At 43.3% G+C, this 20,632-nt stretch overlaps 1 protein-coding gene across 3 annotated transcripts in view; it reads right to left on the reverse strand.

The window, feature by feature from the left end:
* SRGAP1 (SLIT-ROBO Rho GTPase activating protein 1) overlaps positions 1 to 20,632 on the reverse strand; it is a 147,950-nt gene that overhangs the window by 118,260 nt on the left and 9,058 nt on the right. The window lies entirely within an intron of this gene.

The raw sequence follows: 20,632 nt of genomic DNA on the forward strand, positions 1-20,632 counted from the left end.
GAAGAAAATGAAGAAGCACAGAGACTCTACCAAGCAGAAGTACTGTAGGTGTGCCATAAAATGACTTATTCCCCTTTGAGAAACAGCCCTTAAAGATAGATGTCTCAGAGTTACTACAGAAAAGTAGAACCAGTCAAGGTGTCACAAAATTTTCACTTCTTAGACCCCTGAAAAATTCACCAGCCCAATCAAATCCAGATGTCATGAAAGTAATAAAAAATCACATAACTTGAGTAAAAGTGAAAACTATACATGAACCAATCCCTTTCCATGTGAATGCCGTATCTGGGGAGAAGACTTGCACAGTGCACACGCAACCGACTAGAGTCAATAAGCACACTCTTACCCATGTCCCAGGATAGCACCAGACCGTAATTTGGACTAAGGAAGAATACAAATCTGTTACTGAATTAAAAGCACTGAAACCAAGTCAAGTACTAGGAAAACTCTAGAATTTTTACATCTGCTTGACCGTCGTAACAAGATAGCCAGGATGCTGTTTCATCAGCTCTGGGGCAAAGTGAGCTTGCATGTTCCCACTACATAGCATAGCAAATGTTGGTCATTTGCCATCAGTCTGGGGGACAAGAGGCTGGAGGACAGCCCCACAGAAAGGGATCTGGGGGTTCTGGTTGGCAGCAAGATGAAGACGAGCCAGCAGCATGCCCTGGCAGCCAGGAGGCCAACCGCACCCTGGGGTGCATCAGGCCCAGCACTGCCAGCAGGGCGAGGGAAGGGATTGTCCCGCTCTGCTCTGGTGTGGCCTCACTTCAAGTATTGTGTGAAGTTTGAGTGCCACAATATAAGAACATAAAATTATTAGAAAGCATCCAAAGGAGTGCTATAAAGAAGGTCTAGAGGGCAAGGCATATGAGGGGCAGCTGAGGTCCCTTGGTTTGCTCAGCCCCGAGCAGAGCAGGCTGAGGGGAGGCCTCATGGCGGCCTGCAGCTCCCTCACGAGGGGAACAGGAGTGGAGGGGCAGGCGCTGAGCTCTGCTCTCTGGGGACAGCAACAGGACCCAAGGGAACAGCATGGAGCTGTGAAAGGGGAGATTCAAAGTCCCGAGAGAGTGGCCAGGCACTGGAACAGGCTCCACAAGGGAATGGTCATGGCATCAAGCCTGTCAGAGTTCAAGAAGCATTTGGGCAATGATCTCAGACAGATTTAATTCAGGTGGTCCTGTGTGGAGCCAGGAGTTGGACTCAATGATCCTTGTGGGTCCCTTTCAACTTGGGATATTCAATTCTATTTTATTCCTACAGGTAGGACTTGCATAAAAAGCACCGGCTGTTAGCCCACTCTCTGAAGATTTACTGCAACAAGGAGACCATCTTTTAAATGAGATTAAAAAGATATGCACTCCATTTTATCAAAATCAGCTGCGTAACCCCAGACTGCATAGCGGTTATGGCAGGAAGCTCTGGTTTTACTGGTCAAACCCAGTGAAACACTACCAGGAAGATCACATTGTAAATCAGCACAGACCGTGTGTGCGTCAGTGGGGGGAGGAATCCGAGATTTTATTTAATTGAAGTATTATGAAGTTTAAATTAAGGAAAAATAAATATTTTTAATCCTCTACAGCTTTAACAATATTTTCAGAGTCAAAATTCAAGGGTTCTTCTGTGTCTTTCATATAATTCATCAATAGCTTAATTCATTCAGATTAGAGAGAAAAGTGTAATACCAAAAGACGCTGAAGTCTAATGCAACGTATGTATTACTTTTCTCAACTTCAGTGAGGTAGAACTTTTAATTCCTGTAACATATTAACCCTTAATCTTTGGGAGTTCACTCTACAACTATTCTCTCGTAAGAGTTTAAAAATGTAATCTGGGGCGTACAATCTTATTGTATTAAAGGGAAACAATTTTGTCTTGCAGTGCTTTTGGCATCACAATACATCCATTAGCAATTGCTGATTTAAGCTTTTAACAGTGACTACAGCCGTATCAATTTGTGACGCTGACCTCTATTTTTCTGAATGAATTAAGAGGAAGAGAAAAACGTGGCTTCCACTGAGCTCCCATTCCAGCACAGGAAATCCTGTGTGGTTAGATACAGTATGTGTCGTGCTCAGAGATTTCATTCTGCTCCCCTTTAAAAGCCAACATTAGCAGCATGTCACAGGAAATTCTTCCTTATTTTCAGTAGTTCATAGGACAAGGCTTCTTTGGAAACAAGGTCAGCATGAATAGAGCATTGCTTCCTTATCGCTGCTAAGCAGCTGTGTTGAGGATGCAAGACACAACACTGCACCCTGTCCCTGAATACCTCTTTTCATAAACTTCAAGCATATTCAGCTCCAGCAGTTAGAAGTTCCTTTGTGCTTTTTTATTTTGAGAGCTTTATAACACACGCTTTCCAAAAATATTTCTTTAAAAATGCACTCGGTTAGCTTTAAGGTTAATCTCCACCAAACAAACAAAAAAATCAACATTAAGCTACTTTCAAACAGCCAGTACCACACAGCAAGGTGGAGGAAGAAATGAGGTCTTTCTTGAGACAAGGCGATGAAAGATGAAGTTACAAGCACAGAGGTTTGGCCACCAATTCAGGAAGTATGAGGCCCAATTCTAGCCCCTGCTGCAACACACCCCTTTCGAGGTATTATTGGAAGTCTCTTGCTCTTTGCCGCTCCTCAGAGTTCTGGCTGTAAATAGTCTTGAACTTAATAAGCAACTTATGAAGGAATCATATGCTTAAAGACTGAAAGCAAATTCCAGTTTGTCCTGATACAAAACAGTTGCTTAGAAATCACGCAACCAATTTTCTGCATTCTTTGTACCAGTGTGCAAAGCAACCGAATGACAACAATCCAACCCAGTGAGAATATTGTCAAGTACTCCGATGAATAAGGTATTGCTAATTTGCCACTGGAGAATGCTTTAAAAGGTTTGCCTTGATAATAACTGCAGTACCTGAAATACTTGTATTTACTTTTTCCCTATTTCTGAAAGGAAGTCAAGGGATGGAGGGAAATGAGCTTAAAAGCAGAAGCAGTTTGTCAGTCAGATCTATCTAACTGGTAACACACACCAAACACCCCCAAAACACAGGCAGACCTTTAAAACTTAAATGCATAACACACCCCCTGCACTGCCACCAGACAGACAGCAGGCAAAGCTCAGCCCCTGCAGAAAGACAAACAAATCCATTCACTGTTCTTGGCAGGGAGAGACGTAGAGGCAGCACGCTTGGTCTCACAGTGCAGACTATTTGATGAAGAATTTAGGTGGAAGAGCTCTGAGGTGAAGCTCTGCCAGCATTCCTCAGGCAAGAAGATAGCAACAGCTATCTTTGAGACACAGGATGCACACTGAATGAACACAAAAGAAGGGAAGCATCACAGAGCAGTGAAAAATGGTCCCAGGAGTTAAAATAAATTGGAGATTGAGACATACAGCAACAGGCAGCACCCCGACTGCACTGCATTTCAATCCCGTTTGAGTTGAACAACCATACAAACATTTCCAGAAGAGATACATATAGATATATATGTCTCTCTCTATATATATACACACACACATACACATATAGACATATTTATTACAAATTAAAGCTTATTGTCAACAGTTTTGTCTTCCTGCTTTTCTGGCTGTGGACTTTCTTAGTGGTTGTTCAAAACTCCCAGGAGTCCTCAGACACTGAAAGCTCTCTTCTAGTGACAGCCCCAGGCTGATGAATTCAAGGATCTTGTGTTCCCCCTGCCAAGCTGGAATGCCAAAGCATCTCTCAGGCTCCTAGATAGTATAGAAACGGTCTGGGCAAACACAATTACCCTGGGTAAAATCTCTCCCTTTTCTTCCAAAGAAAAGAAGTAATGTAAGAAAGGTCACTGGAAAAAGGTGTCTTGAAGGTAATTATGACGGCAATAATCAGCATAACTGAAGACTGATATATGTTTTAACTCAGTCATAGAATGGCTTGGGTTGGAAGGGACCTTAAAGCCCACCCAGCTCCATCCCCCTGTCATGGGCAGGGACACCTCCTACCAGACCAGGCTGCCCAAAGCCCCATCCAGCCTGGCCTTGAGCACCTCCAGGGATGGGGCATCCACAGCTGCTCTGGGCAGCCTGTGCCAGGGCCTCACCACCCTCACAGTAAAGAATTTCCTCCTAACATCTTATCTAAATCTCCTCCCTTTTACTTTAAAACCATTCTGCCTTGTCCTATCGCTATCTGCGTATGTAAAAAGTTGCTCTCCATCTTTTTTATAAGCTTCTTTTAAGTACTGAAAAGGTACAATGAAGACTCACTGGAGTCTTGTCTTCTTCAGGCTGAATATCCCCAGCTCTCTTAGTCTTTCTTCATAGGAGAGGTGCTCCAGTCCTCCGAGCATCTTCATGGCCCTCCTCAGGACCTGCCCTAACAGATCCTCAACCTTCTTATGCTGGGAGCCCCAAACCTGGATACAGTACTCCAGGTGGGGCCTCACAAGCATGCTGTCTGTCTCAGACCAGTTCCTTGCCTTGCATGTGCCTTAACACTACTTCAAAGAGGATCTATTCCATGATCTTCCCAGATATAGAGAGAAAAGGAATAAAAATACTGTACTGTTCTGGGTTTGGTAAACATTCAGAAGCCATTTTACAAGCTACAAAAAAAAAAAAAAAAAAAAAGTTACCATGAAGTCTGCTGTATATCAAATTGCAAACTCAATTTTGAAAGCATATTCTAAACTAGGAATTGCAAAGGATAAATGAGTAACATTTCAAAGCACTAAAATAGTAAGGAAGTGCACACAGAATCACTTCAGACATCTAAGTGGGTAATCATTCCTATGACACCAGGGCAAAGCAGATGAGGTTCATTCTGCAGTGCGAATAACAACAAATTGGCTTTGCCCTAATGTGCAGAGTAGTCTTCAACTTTCCAGCTGATGTCCTTCCTTACAAAGAAGGAAGGCTGCTCTTCAGGCCTCCAAAGCTTCAGCCAGCCTATTTTTTTCAGGAGGTTGATGTTACCTTGAACCTCAATATAATTTACAAAGCCAGCACTTTTAATTTAATGCCTTATTTCCTGTGGGATAACTATTCAGATAGATTTTCCTTTAATAGTAATATAATGCTAAAAAAGAGGAAAACAACAACACATAAACACACTCAACCCCTCAGATCTTTTAACAGTGTTTTTGAATTTGTTGTTACATCCAGCTGTAGCCATATCTGAAACTAGACAACAAAAAGGTCTGTATGGTCAAACTGGTCTATGTGTCCTACAGATGTAAGTGTATCAGGAGCTACTCCCACAACACTGCATACTGTACTCCAGGATGATTTCCTTTAGATTTTACTTAACGTTAGAAACTTGAGATGTGCAAAGCCAGCCACAAAACAGCACATTAAAATGAGGCTCAACAAGTACTTGTGCTGGTTACACTCATGGACACGTCCATAGGATCCTCCCTCTCACTCCAATGCATTTGACAGGGACAGACTTTGATTCCTTTCCTTCTGTGAGGTTAAACTGCAGCTGAAAAGGGGGCTGAGGTGGTACTTCAGTTCCATCAGTGCCTATGGAAAACTCAAGGCCATTCTCTTCTCACACCCAGAGAGCTCTGCAGTCCACAGCCCGCTGAGGCTGATGACTTCTGTGCAAGGTTTTGAATTGTGAAGTCTGTATTGCTTGGCTCAAGTACATCCATTGCTTAGTCTACCAGCACCTGTTACGTTAGAAACAAGAGGAAAAAGCTTCTGCCTGAGTCATACGCAGCATAAGCTGCACTGACATCATGATAAATGCAGGCTAGCTGTGAGAAAGGAAACTACCAGTCTAGAAACTGCCCCCACTGCCCAAACAGGACGCAGATACCAGGAAGTCGCTACTGACAAATTTTAATGATTTACATTACGTTTGTCGAGGGATTATTTGCATGCAGTACACTGTAAGACAGGAAGGGAAAAAATAAAACTCACTAGAGCACAGCCCAAGCAAGGCAGCAGAAAGCATGACTGCTGAAGCAAGGGGACATTGACTGGAGTCATTAAGAATGACTAGTTGCTCGAGTGACCCGGCTTTAGGTCAGTGTCAAATTCCTCTGGGTTCTTTCAGCATCATGGAGATCATCAATATTCATCTATTTTCTGGCAAGGAGACTCATTCTTTAGATTCCCCCATTAACTGAATAATGCAGGCAGAAGAAAGTTGATTTTTTTTTTTTTTGGAACAGTCGGACCCATCCCTCTGCAAATAATTTTCATTTTATGGGAAAATCATCCCTCCTTTTCAGTTCCATCTTTGGCACAGAAATATTTAATTCTAGTGATTGCAAGCCAAAGTACATGACCAGGCTCATTACCTCTCGCATGTAGAGATATCCTCTTTTTAACTTAAACCTGCCTGGCTGACACACTTCATGTAGCAACAGGCTCTGGGGCCAGATGAAGGGACAAAATGGACAAACAAACATTTTTGTACTCAGAGAGCTATGAATTTGTGGTGCAATAGGCCACTCAGAAGTCATGGAGGGCCCCGAGGGAGCGAGGGGGGGCAGAAAAATCCCACTGGAGCATGAGGCCAAGCAACGGACAGCTTTCAGTTGGATAAGGAGGACCAAAAAAAAAAACACCCAAAAAACAACACACACACACACTACCCTCACATCCTAATATTAAAGTACAAATTCTAAATGTTGTGGGGTGAATCATTCAGCAAGTCTCCACTGAGGCCTGGTACTTCCTGCCCAGGAACAAGCATCCATTTCTTCACCGTGGTCACTTGAATTTTAAGGGTTCCCTTGCCAGCGGTAAACTGATCTGTCACAGGCCACAAAGGATCCTATACAACAGAAATCAGCTTTATTGCTCTTCATTGTTCTTTCAAGCAAGAACTATGTTAATCTTAGCAGAACCTTCACCAGGCTGCCAACAAACACGCAGGCCATTTGTATGGAGGCTTTCACCTCACTACCCCAAAAAGGGAGGAGAACCGTAGTTAATACTTTGAAGAAGCCATTCTGTTTAAAGACGAAACAAAACGCACATTCACATTGCCAAGAAGAAGGATTTGGAAGATTTACTCACTAGCTCTAAAACCTTGTATTTTTATAGCACGCAGAGGAAGGCATGGGGTACCTGATAACCAAGTTACAGTGAGACAACTTGGCTGAACTCTGTCAATCCACGTAAGGACACCTTAACATTTGAGAATTAAACTTAGAAACTGAGCAAATAATGCCCCTGATGCTTTTAACAGTGTACAGTCAAAGAGATTTTCCTCTAATGGAATTACAGAACAGAAGCATGCCTTGTTTAGCACGTTAACAAGCTTGCATTTACTGCTGTCAGCATTAGACCTCCCAGTACAGCCGTCATCCACATAATCAATGAAAATAGTTTACAAAATGCCACTCTGGTATTAGTCAGACACTGTTATTCACCCAAGGCAAGATCGCTAAGTTTAGGAATAAGAGTAGCATTTTTCAGCATGGAAACTGGTTTGTCGACAGCCATTCTTCTCCTGCACAAAACCTTCAACAATGCCAGCTCCGAGCAACAGTAGGCTCATTTACTGGCGGGAGAAAAGGCGCCCCTTTGTACCAGCAGTTTTGTGCCCTTTCAATAGCAGCTCCGGTGGTAGACTGGTGTGGACAATTGCAGTGACCATCTTTGACCACCCGACAGTTCGATAGCTGCAGGACTAACTTAGGTTCAACATCGCCACGTCTTGCCCTGCTGAGTCTTTCATGCCGCTTTGAAAAACTTAATGAAAATGGATACATTCAGAGCTGAATAAAAAGAGGTCTCGGCAGGCTTGACCCTAAATCTAAACAATGGAACTGTAATGCCAGCACCATTGTAACAGCACGACAGATGTAGGTCGTGCTAGCTTTCATCTGTGGCTGTGACTGATAGCTTGCAATTTGCTGACAAGTTGTATACAGTTTCCATTTTCATTTGGCTTGTAGGCATGAATTTCTAGGGTTCATATTAAGATGGAAGATGCACGGATTTTTATTTTTTATTATTATTTTGTTGTTTTTATTCCCAGAGAAAATTCTTGCGAAGACAATAGTCAGTGTGTATGACTGACCTAGGGACACTCTTGTCCTAAATCTACCCTGTAAAACTTGTTCCAGAATTATTCAGTGGAAGATCAGTTTCAAAAGTTTACCGAGGAATATCACCAAATTAACCAAAGAAGTTAATTCACAAAATCTTTAGTATCAGGTCCAGATTTCAATAGCTATGTACTAGTACTTACTTGTCTGCTTTAATTATGTAATCTAAGTTGCATTATATTTAGTTAATTAGCTCTATAAATCCATCCGTCCTAAGCACATGTTCTCTGAGGGTACATCTGCACCACATACTCTGTCCTATTTGGATCAACATGAGGAATTGATTTTAAATTGGAGAGCCAGGGAAAAACAAACAGACAGAATCTCCTAATCCACACAGATGAGTTGAAGAGCAGTTGCAGGGAGTTTTACATTAATTCTTCTCAGGTCTCTCTGGAAAGATGCAGAGCATCTATCCAACAGCAGCACAGCTAGCTTGTGTTAGGGCTGCCCTTGTCAGGCAAAATGTCTCCAGAAGAGCCTTAGAGAGACATCAAGACATAACAGCAATTGGTTCTTAAGTTCTCCTGAATTTGTAGGCCACCCCCTTTCTCTGTATCCCCTTGTGTGTTTGGATGGGTGAGCAATGAAAAGTTGACGGACCTTGAATAAAGAGGTTCAAGGTCTTTCCCTTTTCTCTTCCTTGAATGAATGCAAAAGGACATCAGGAAAGCTTCCTGGGTCTTCCTCGTTCTCCAGTAGGAATAGTAAGTGGTACCATTTTGCACAGAAACGTTTCCCAGGCTGAAGGCAAGCTTTAAGACAGCAGTTAAAAGACTCGGGCAATCTTTAGCTGTTTTGGGTCATGGAAACAAATTTGCATTTCATTTCAAAACTAAAGAATAAAAAGTTATTTCTTAAAAACACTTTACTGTGTGGATGACTGAGCAATGGAACAGGTTGCCCAGACAGGTTGTAGAGTCTCCCTCCTCAGAGATATTCTAAAGCCACCTGGACATGATCCTGGGCAACCTGATCTAGGTGGCCATGCTTGAGCAGGGGTGGGGTTGGACCAGATGAAGTCCAGAGATCCCTTCCAAACTGACATTATGTGATTCTGTGAAAAATAGAAGCATATATTTAAGCAAAATTAGCCCCCATTTTTTCCCTCCATCTCTTGTCCGAAGGAGAGAGGGGACAGAGGAATAAGAAACTTACATGAGATGGCTAGGAAAATCTTCGTAACTAAGTTAGAAGAATTTTCCAGCTCAGCAGAGTCCTTGAATGTGCTCATGCAATGTATTTTCACTTCGTTAAGCACATAATACCATCATTATATAAGAAGAATTCCCATATCCCAATCTCATTTAAACTGGTGGCAGGAGCATTTTGGGGCAAAAGCATCTCTGGCCAACCTGGTGAGGAGAGCTTTCAATCTGGAACAACAAGGGAGGGAGACAACCCATAATCTAATGAGGAATTAGCAGACCAGGACAACAAGCAAAGCAGCTGATGTGATATGGATGAGACCTTGTAATCAACTAAACAGGATTGAAGGGGGTCTACCTCAAGCATAAGCACAGAAATAAGAGAGCACCTACAGAACAGTATCATGGGGGAAGCCCTCACACCTATTCTGTGAAATCAGCACGACTGTGAGGCCTCTGTGAAGTGCCTGTACAGTAACATATGCAGCACAGGCAACAAGGAGTAGGAGTTAGAGGTCTGATGTAGTTGTGGGGTGATAATCTTATCAGCATGACAGATATGCAGTAGGATGGCTCACACAAGCAGAGTACCACAATGGGTAAGTGAAAAACATCTTGTGAAGGACAGGTAGGATAGCAAGGAGAGGGAGCTGCCCCGTATATGAGCAAACAGTGGAATGCATTGGGACAGATGCTGAGCCAAGCTGGGACCTTATGAGTGAGTATTAGTGGGCAAACCAACACAGGCAACCTTGTGGTTGGTGTCTGCCACAGACTGCCTGATAAAGAAGTAGAAGATGAGGCCGTCTTCAGGTTTACCTGCTCTAGTCTTCATGCGGTACTTCATAGGATAACCATCCTGGTATCTACTAGAAAGGCAACACAGCACAGCAAAAGCAATTCAGGAATTCTCTCGAGCACATTGATGATAATTTTCTGACATGGGTGATTAAGGAGGCAGTGAGGTGAGACAGTCTGTGGAACCTTGTGAATAAGGAAGAATTAAGCCAGGGATGTGACGGCTGGGACAGTCCCAGCTGCCATGACCATGAGATGGCGGAGTTCAAGATCCTACAAGGACGGAACAAGACAAATAGACCACTGCTGAGTGGAGCAGAGAACATGGTGATGAAGAACAGAGACAATGTTGAGGTACTCTGTGTCATCTTCTCCTCAGTCTTTACTGGTAAGACTGGCCTTCAGCAACCTCAGCTTCCAGAGACCACTGGAAAGTCATAAGTAAGACTCACCCTTGGATGACAGGACCAGGCTAGAAAACATTCAAGCAAACTGGATTTATGTAAGTCCACTGGTCCTGATGGGATACATTCACGAGTGCATGAGCTGGCCAATGTGATCACAAGGACATTCCTGACTATCTCTGAAAGGTCATAGCTAGTGTGAGAATTTCCTGAGGAAAAAAAAATGCAAATGTGATTCCTATCTTCAAAGAGAAAAAGGAAGATGATCCAGAGAACTACAGCTCAGCCAATTTCACCTTGATCGTGGGGAAGGTTAAGGAGCAATTAATTCTGAAAATCACTTCTAAACATACGAAGGACAAGAAGGTGATTGTGAGTAGTCAGTATACATTTACAAAAGAAAAACCAGGCCTGACCAACTTGATAGTCTTCTAAAATGAGATGACTGACTTGGCAGATGAGAGAAGAACAGTGGATGTTAACTTGACTTCAGTAATGCTTTCAGTATTGTCCTCTACACTATCCTCATGGAATAAAAATAGAGGCTAGATGAACAGACAGTGAGGTGGACTGAAAACTGGTTGAACTATCAATCTCAAAAGCCTGTGATTACCAATATGAAGTCCATCTGGAGGCCAGTCACTAGTGTTGTACCCCAGGGAGTGATATTGTGGCCAGTACTGTTCAACATCTTCATTAATAGCCTGGACAATTAGCAGAATTCACACTCAGCAAGTCTGCAGATGAGGCAAAATTGCAAAGAGCAATTCCACCATGTGGTTGTGCTGCCATTTGGGAGGATTTCAACAGTCTGTAGAAATGGACAAACGGGAACCTAATGAAGTACAAAAAAGGGAAATACAAAACCCCATACCTGGGAAGGAATAATCCCAGGCATCAGTACACACTGGGGGACAACTAGCTGGATAACTGCTTATAAAAACAATAAAAACAAGTCTTAAGGGTCCTGGCGAACACCAAGCTGACTGCGAACCTGCAATGTGATCTTACGGCAAAAAAAGGGCAACAGTCTCGCAGACTGTGCCAGGAAGACAAGGAAAGGAAGTGCAAGGAAGACAGGGAAAGGACAAGAGGCAGTGGGCATTCACTCATATTTAGGGGAAAAAAAGGAAAAAAAAAGACCTTTTAATTTTTCACTCTTGAGTTAGTAGTATCTCCTTTACATGAGGTTTACCTTACTGATTCCTGTGACAAACCAGGACCAGTCGTGGTCAAGGAGGAGCCATTTAGAAGCACATTCTATAAATGCAAAGACCTGTTTCTGCCTCTCCTTCATGGTAAAGGCTCCCACGTGCCAGCTGAGGTTGTTCCAAGGGGAGTGTGGACAATAGCTTTATCCTGCAAATTAATTACCTGCATGGGATGCAGCAGAGGGGATGCAAGATAGCAGGAGATTTAAACAAGTTTGCAGTACAGTGCTATTGTGATACACCTTTTGCACCTCCGCAAGTAAGATGCACTGTGTTCTGCACTGAAAATGGAGTTTACCATTCACCCAATAGATCTGGAATGTTAATACTTGTAAAAGAAAGTTTTAAGTGATGAAGTTTGTGTGAGTTACTGAATAGAAAGGGCTATGCCTTTCCTTTCCAGAAACCCAACCACAAGTCCTTTGAAGTCAACAGCAGCCTTCCCCTCAGTTTAGCAAGTTTTGATTAGATCCTTTTAAAGAGACATTATGGATTTTGCTCTGGAAAGCACTCTCTTGATAGGAAGAAACAAGCAGGAGGCTGCAAAGCACCCGAAGAGAGGGGTAATTAGGGAAATGGAGCATCTCAAGCCATGTCGGAGAGCTTTTCTACCCAAACAAGAGGCAGAACCAATGACTTCAAAAAACAGCTGCCTTTTGTCATTGTTGGATTTGGCATCTGAACTGCATAGGACAGGCATAGGACAGATGGCCAAAGCTTCATCATGACCCTCTTTAAGGTGTTCCTTTAAAAAAAAACTAACTTAAGAAGGAGATTATTCCATGTCTAATTGCATACAATAAGCCAGTAAACATTAGATAAGCACGTGCAAAATAAAAACTATTTCACATCTGCGAGGCTTCCTCTTACCAATGTCTGATGGGAAGAGGAGACTGCAGTTGGTACTTTTGCCAAAGGTCATTTCAGATATAAGTTAAGAAAACTTTAAATCTACTAAATATTATTCCTTAAGGCTACCAGTTTTAAAATTTGCTGAGGCTGAGAAAAAGATCTTCAAAACCTCTGCAACGCAGTGCAACAACATATACCCCTCAGAAAATACCAGAAAAGATTTGTCATTGTTCATGTTTAAAGGAAATACATTGTACTTAGCTCATACAAACTCAGTACAAAGATGAGTAAAAGAGGAATGTAATTTCAAAGCATGCATGGACCAAAAACAAAACAAAACAAAACAAAAAACAATGCAAACAAAACAGCAAAAGCAGACTGCTATTAATTTTACATTGCCATATAAGTATTTACTGTATGAAAAATTAAAGTAAGAAAAACCCCAGACCAAACCACTGAAAGGTAATTTCCTTTAAATATCTTGACTTAGATACTCAGGGACGTGGAGAAGGGGAATCTTATTTTAAGAGTTCCCAAACTAAAAATGACTGGTTTATAGTAAACTCAGCACTTAACTTTGTAAACAGATGTGCTTTTTCCAAACTTCCTCCACCCCATCCATTCTTTTATTTATCTGAGTTAATGCAAGTTTCTCTTGCACGAAGCAAAGAAGAATGCAACTGGAACTCCTATCCTAATTACACGTTTCTTTGTTCTATTAAGAGCTTTACTTGACTGCTCAACACTATTGCCCAGAAGAACAATCCATATTTAAATCTCAATTTCCCTCACAGGAAGAGGATCTATTTGGAGCCTTACAGTAGACACAACTGGCTTGGGGACAAAATACTGTTAAAAAAATGGGTTAATCTGAACTTTCTTCCTGAACCATGGAATGGCTTGGGTTGGAAGGCACCTCAAAGCTCACCCAGCTCCAACCCCCTGCCATGGCAGGGACACCTCCCACCACACCAGGTTGCCCAAAGCCCCATGCAGCCTGGCCTTGAGCACCTCCAGGGATGGGGCACCCACAGCTGCTCTGGGCAGCCTGTGCCAGGGCCTCACCACCCTCACAGTCAAGAATTTGTTATGAATATCTAATCTAAATCTCCTCTCTTTTAATTTAAAGCTTTTGCCCCTTATCCTATCGCTACACCCCCTGATAAAGAGTCCCTCCCCAGCTTTCCTGCAGGCCCCCTTTACGTACTGGAAGGCCACTACAAGGTCTCCACGGAGCCTTCCCTTATGGGTCTCAAATCTAACACTCCACGCTCTATACCCACTTACCTTTACTCTTCTAACATTTTGAACATTTACATGTGTGTGCAGCTGCCTCCTGTACCAGCTCAGGAGGTTGTGGAGAGGGTGAAACTAGAGACTGTAAGAGATGGAGCTACTCAGATATAGGCATAGTGTAAAAACACACCACAGAACTGGTGCTACCACCTACGAGACTGCTGCAAACAAGCAGGACTTCCACCAACAGCTTTATTTCTCAGAAACTTACCGCTGGTACTCAGTGGCAAGAGGACAAGACGCATAGGACAGCAGCTTTCTGACAGGCTTCAGATTTGCATGCAAAATAAAAGTGACCAGCAACCCTAGCCTATTAAAAATAAAACCAGAAGTTCCTTCTCCAGCTCAGCTTTCCACAGACAAGCTGCTCACCTGAGCCGGCAGCCAACTGAGTTATTTATCTTGCAGAATGGTAAGCAAGTGTGAGACCAGTGGCATTTGTAAATGCCGTATGTGTGAGCCACTGAGCACAGCAGTGTCAGGCTTCTACACGTCAGAAATGTGCAGCTGTCTGTTGAAATAGTGGGGTTTGGCTCTGTCTGGGGGGTACTACAATCTAAGAGGTTCCCAAGGGAAACACCTTGCAGCTCCTTGTGCATCTCTTGATGAAGCATATTACTTCCCCACGTATTCCAAGTGCGATCACGTAAAGGCCAGGTGTGCAGTCAGTAACGGGACAGCACGTGCACGCAGAATCCAGCCATATAACACGGTGCACATGTGCCCTAATGGTGTGCATTTGAGGTCACACGACAACACTACCTGGTCATGGCAAAAGAAGTTGTTTTAGAACCAAGACAAAGTGGGGCACAAGGCAGAAAGGAAGATCTTTGTCACCAAATGCACAAAATCAAATTGTGATAGTAACTGGCCCACGTCCTGCTCCAAAATCTTACCTGGAGCAGCTCTCTAGATAGAGGTGATTCTGACGAACGGGGTCTGGCCTAAGGTCCACAGGTTGCTCGAGGCTCCACAGTATCATGATTACAGATTCAGGGAGTTGCATTTGAAATAAACAAACACAAATCTCCACTTCCTGGTTAGTGCTCTCTGTTTTACGCAGACACGCACAATATTCATCAACGCTATCCCATCACCAAAGCGAAAATGTTTAGGGAAACAGCGTGCCACATCTGCACAGTAATTCAGCAAACTTCTTTCAAATACAAGCACCAAGCTTTTTAATATTTACCCAACTTTTGTTCCTGATGCAAATACTCTGCTCATTCACTCTTCCATGCTATGTTCATTCCATCAATATTGCAATTTCACAGCTAAACATATTAATAGGGTCATAAATATTCAGATTATGTAATAAAGGCAGAGAAAGCAGCCGATAAAATGCTGTTAACATTCATTTACAGCAGCTGGGAAGGCCCTGCCAAATGCTGCTTTACATAACAGGTCGTGACGCTCTGACTGCATTAAGCTTTCTGATCACTCTTCCTTTATCTGCTATGATTTTGAACACAATATGAGACAGTGCAGGCTATCCGATGGATTTAGAAGTCCTTTCAAGCACACCAACATTTCAAAGGTTTAAAAGATTACACTATCAAAAAGAACCTTGTGCTTACTGTGTTTGTGCTTTTGCATTCTATAGCACAGGCAGGAAAGCGAGATTCGCATCGCTTAGCTCCCCAATTCACTGCCTGCAATAAGTTTTAAAAGTGAGTTCGTTTATTGTACCATACCTTAGTTGAGCTAGATGCTCAAAAAGAACAACATTCAGTGAATTTCAAACACCTCCGTTACAGTTTTCAAAAGGCATCTTGAACACTATTGAGACATGCTGTAGTGTGTGCATAATCCCGGCAGTAATCTAAATTAATTTTATCTTGAGAGTTGCATCTGAATCGGGTGACAGTTCTTGCTTTGCTTCAGTATCTCCCGTTATGCCTCTGTATGTTTCAGTACATTCTCTGTTAGACTTACGAAACCAGGATTCCCAAATCGTGGGTCGGGCCCCACCAGCTCCCGAGCAAGCTTCAGCCTGACATGAGGCTGCAGGACGAGGTCAGGACGTTTGACTGCCTGCAGTGATGACTCACGCTTTGATTCATTCCATTTGCATATTTCCATGCCAAAATTAAGCCCAATCCTGCAGACGTTTATGGAGATTAGTAGCCCTAGGAAGGTTAAGAGCCCTGGTGAGGTCAACAAATTCATGTGTATAAAGTAAACAAGGCTGAGCATAACAGGACACACACGGCAGCTACTATGCTGCTTAGAGAAGCAGTACTGCTTCATTCATCCCTCCAGCCCTGCATTCGTTAGCAACTATTCACAGCACTGAATGCCATACAAAGCCTCATGCTTTAACTGACTGAAATTTTACAGCAGTAGGTCTCAAGCTTTCCTGAAGCCAAGGCACGTTAGAGAGAAATGACCCGTCTATACCCCACGGAGGAGTTTGAGCAGCGCATACAAGCTCAGCCTACACCCCATCGGTGTGGGGAAAGCTTCCGTGATGCCCATGCCACCAGCTGGGAAACCACAAGGCTAAGGTAAACAGGACCTGACCAGTTACCAGATGGTGACAGAAATCTTAACCATTACCAGAAAAATAAGACTTGCAAAGGGAAACCTCCTAAACTCCTGCAGACCTAGCAACTCATCGGTGCATTCAGTCCCCTGAAACAAAGACCTCTCTTCCCTTCACATTAAATGCACTTGCCAAAGTTAGAGTGTAGTTTTGTCCCACCCTCAGAGAGAGGCTATATATATATATATATATATATTTATTTATTTATTTATTTTTCTCCACAAGAATGCATCTGCTTGCACAAGAATTACAGAAGAGGTGTCTTCCCAAAATCGCAGACACCTGAGATGAGATTCAAAGGGTAATTCCAACGTTATGAACACACTGTATGAATAATGACCCTTCTGATCCCAATCAGGGACCCGAATTCTTGCTGCCCTACGTAAGGTGTGAGTCGTAACTTAAAAATATCTCTTTCAAAGCATTTTGCAAATAGGCATAGAAGCAAGGCAGAAGTTCCCCAAATGGAAGTAACTATCATAGTAAATCCCATGGTCTCACATACTACTGATATCTTATAAACTGTGAAAAAAATATGATTTCAGAGATGGCATCAAAAAAAACCACACAGTGTCTGGAGTTAAATTTGCTTTCAAATGCCCTAACACAAGCAATGAAGAAAGCCACACAACGTGAAACACACGTGTGCTGCAAGTCTGATGTTAAAACTCAGAAAATAGCACATTACACATGAAGTTAGGGCACTGAACTTTCTAGTAAGCCTTCATACACATTCCATCTCCTTGCTTACAGTATTTGTAACGCATTAGCTATTCATTTGATTCATCATTCCATTGCAATTAAAAAAGGTAATCAAATGAATAGCTAGATAAATTACCTGGCAGCTTGGTGGAGTGCAGAAGAGAACGAGACACAAACTGTTCTTTCAAACACTAAATACTCCAGTGTACAAATTCAGAAACATACCCAAATGGTCTTCTTAAATCCCCGTTTTAAATCAAGTAGGAGAGAATTTGGACATTTCCATCTTCCTGCCTGATTCTTAGCGGCAGTACTTTGCACACAGCTGTTCAAACGCCCTGACTTGGAGCAGTACAAGGGAAGAGCAGGCACGTTAATACACCTGGGTAAAGCCCAACATCTGTAAGCACCCTGTCTGCCTGAGGTGCTGCCTGCTGTCCTGCGGAACAGCTCTGCAACAGACATAACCTGATCAGCTGTCATAACCAATAAAGAGTTCTTCAGGTTTTTTCTTCTTCCAGCTGCACCAGCTCGCCCCTAAACCTCAACACGTGTTTATTTTTGATTAACAACTGCAGATTTGTCTCAGTAACATCTGCAAACCCATTCCCCTTCTTTCCTCCTTGAACATTAGTTAGGATAATTCTTCCACCCTCAGAAAAACCCCACTCTGCAGATATGAAATAAGTCAGGAATATTTCCAGAATAAGATTGTGGTGACTGCTGTGAAAGCTGGTTGTGAATTGGCAACTCGGGCAACAGGAAAGCAGAATCACCATGTGGCAGATGTCTGAATGCGCTGTACAAGTCGAGTGCTTCAGAAAGAATAATCAGAGCAAAGGTTCGTGCAAACACACATTCGTTTACAAACCTTTCAGATAACTCTGAGCAAACATTTTTTTTCATCGAGGCAATCTTCCAAAAATTGCCTTAACTCTAGCAGGGCATTCAAATTAAAAATCAATACAAAGGAAAGGGTCAGGGTGTTTTTGCATACTAAGTGACCGCATGTAATGAATGAATAAGGTATCCTCTGAATACTTCCCCCCTCCAGACTGATAAAATCAGTATTCTCGCTTTAGAGTGGTGACACAAATACCCCAGTCTTACAGCCCTACCTCCCTCTCCACCTTTTCCATTTGTTTAGAAAAGCAGAAGAGCAGGAATACACACTTGCTGGAATACACAGTGAAACCTGTATCTCTTCGGTGACTGCTCTAACCACCAGGCAATGGATTCATATTCACTCTGTAAATAATTAAATATTCATTAAGTCTGGGGAAAGGCAGAACAGCTTCAACAGACAAGAAAACAGGGGGAGACTTGTCCCCACATATTCCATTACCTCATTCTTAGAGCAATCACTTGCAAGATGGGAGATCTGGGATTCAAAGCTCGGTTTTGGGTAAGATCAGGGCAGCAAGATGTGAGAGCAGACTCCTCGTGTAAACGCTCTGATCTTTAGGAAGGCTGCACTGATCAGACTCCTAACACCACAGCATCACATGGATTTCTACCTGTTTCATCAAAAGAAACTTGAACATTTCAGGTCTTCCCTAGTGGCCACTCAGATTACATCAGCGTGGATGGGGCCAGCATTATCTCTTCCCTCTGCCAGCTGAAGGCAAAGCAGCTTCTGATCTATAAATAAGGGGAGCTCTGCTAGCGAGATGCTGTGCTTTAAATTATAGCTCCTGCTAACAGTGTGCAGAGTAAACACGTAGGCCAGTATGTGCAGTCACATAAACATACCCACGGACACCTTTGAAGTGAGACAGCAGCTAAAAGGAGAACTAAACATGGCATCTGAAACAGCAAACACATAGATTTAATCCCACGGGGCATTTTTCACCCTAAGCCTCTTGGAGCCCATATGGAAGAGCGCAAAAACTGCTGTGGTAGCCTGGAAGTCTGCTTGTCCAGGCCTGAGCCAAGACCTCCCTCACTCCACAGAGGCCATCCTGCAGCCACCAGGAAGCGACACGGAGCCAGCGCAGAGCTGAGCTATGTTAAAAACAAATAAATAAATAAATCTTACTAGGTTATTTTTACATATAAAAGTGGAAAACATGCTCCATTTTTCTGTGTCTGGGTACAGCCAGCCAGAGCCACACACAATTTAGTATTCAATTCCCTGTGCTCCGCTAAGTTTGCAGGTAGAAGTTCAGGAGCTCTGCTCAAATACAGACTTTTTCATTGACCACAATTCAGCCATTAACTTTTTCATACTTTTCTTTACTTGTAGTACCAGAGACATCTCCACAGAAGCAGGTATTGTGCCTCCCCGAGGTGCCTTCATTCAGAACGGTTATGATAATGCATTAAAGCCTTGGCAGAAGCCACCAAAAGCAGCAAATCTCAAAGCAGAAATGGTACAAAAATAATGAACCCCTCAACTCTCACACCCCCTAACCTCTCAGGCTCAAGAGAAACCTAAAAAAGTAACATTTTACTTCACATTCACAGTTTATTAGTTCCAGGGAGACCTTATTGCAGCCTTACAATATTTCAAGAGGGCTTAAATGAAAGATAGAGAAAGACGCTTTGTCAGGGATTGTAGTGATAGGACAGGAGTAGTGCCTTTAAACTAGAAGAGGGAGATTTAGATTAGATATAAGGAGAAAATTCTTTGAAGGTGGTGAGGCCCTGGCACAGGCTGCCCAGAGCAGCTGTGGGTGCCCCATCCCTGGAGGTGCTCAAGGCCAGGCTGGATGGGGCTTTGGGCAACCTGGGCTGGTGGGAGGTGTCCCTGCCATGGCAGGGGGATGGAGCTGGGTGGGCTTTAAGGTCCCTTCCTACCCAAACCATTCTGTGTGTCTATGATTTATAAGCTCTGTTTTTAGCAGCAGTCTGTTGATAGACAGCTGACCATCTAGACTTCAGTCAAGAAACTGCTCAGCAAATTCAGTCAGGTCCCAGGAACAGGGCAGTTCAAGGTGCTCCTGGCTGCTCGTTTCTCAACAAAGCCATACAGTCACGTTTGTGCGGGGTAGCGCATTGCACCCTCCTCAAGATAAAGCTCAAGGCAGTGACAGGAGTACTGCTTAGGCAGCACAGGGCTCGACCCATAGCCACAACATCATGGCACCAGAAGTGGCTGGCAATTAAAGGATTACAGCTGAGATGCCTGTAATCCGATGAGCTCAGCCAGGGACACGCCGGGCTGCTCGCAGCGGGGGAAGAACCAAGGCAGGGCTCGTGTGACATCGGTGGCAGCCGAGGGGCCTCCCCCAGCAGGAGGGACCCACAACCCCCACCGTGCTCCCCATCGTCCTGGCACAGTGGATCTGCTCCTGCTCCATGCTTCACTGCAGTTCTGGGGGAGACTGACGCTTCCCTTCGGCTTTCTGTCACGACGTGATGCGTCTCACGAGTTGTATGCACTGCTGCTGGGAAATTCGGAGGGCACCAATGCATGAAGGCAGCCTTAAGAAGGTGCATAATGCAAACAATCCTATTACGCTGGTTCTTAACCTCGAGTAGTATACTGGGCAGCAACGCCAGCATATGTTAAAAAAAATCAACTTCTTAAACATATCTCTGTCTGCTTGCAACACAGAACAAGGTAGCTTTCCATTACATAGCTGGTTCTTCATGGATCTGATATTATTTA

This window comes from Aythya marila (assembly GCF_965140915.1).
Source record: "Aythya marila genome assembly, chromosome: 1".
Taxonomy (NCBI): domain Eukaryota; kingdom Metazoa; phylum Chordata; class Aves; order Anseriformes; family Anatidae; genus Aythya; species Aythya marila.